This window comes from Penaeus monodon, chromosome 31, assembly GCF_015228065.2.
Source record: "Penaeus monodon isolate SGIC_2016 chromosome 31, NSTDA_Pmon_1, whole genome shotgun sequence".
Taxonomy (NCBI): Eukaryota; Metazoa; Arthropoda; class Malacostraca; order Decapoda; family Penaeidae; genus Penaeus; species Penaeus monodon.
This window is the reverse complement of record NC_051416.1, coordinates 24,161,396-24,161,841: the sequence shown is the minus strand read 5'-3', so window position 1 is coordinate 24,161,841 and position 446 is coordinate 24,161,396. Positions and strand designations below refer to the sequence as shown.

Below are 446 nucleotides of genomic sequence, written 5' to 3'. Positions count from 1 at the left end.
CTTCATATAAATTTTCTGAAAACATAACGTAAAACTGATTTTTATATATAAATAGTTAAATAGTTATAAAATTTAAATTAACAAATATCATTGTGATAAAGTTGAAAGAGGTATGGTTTAGAAGGAATAGATTTACAGTGCAGATGTCTACTTAATGGCTATACTTTCTTGAGAATTACGGGATTCATAGATTTAACTGATCAGTTATATCATTCATAACAATGATGCTTTCATACTATTATTATATAAAGCAAATTGTATTTCTCAAGCACTGGTAGTTAATTTCCATAGACCTACATATGCAAATGAGAAACAAAGCACAATAAGACACGATAACACACACAGAAATAAATAAGAAACAAAAAAGCAAGTATTACGTAACACGACCTGACTTGGCACTAACAACAAACATCTTTACAACCCCTTCCCCCCCCCCCCCAACTTCT

The 446-nt window shown here is 30.3% G+C and overlaps 1 protein-coding gene across 1 annotated transcript in view; it reads right to left on the bottom strand.

Annotated features, from left to right (window-relative positions):
* The window catches only part of LOC119592857, a gene marked incomplete at its 5' end in the record, with an annotated part of 2,114 nt that overhangs the window by 1,442 nt on the left and 226 nt on the right, over nt 1–446 (bottom strand).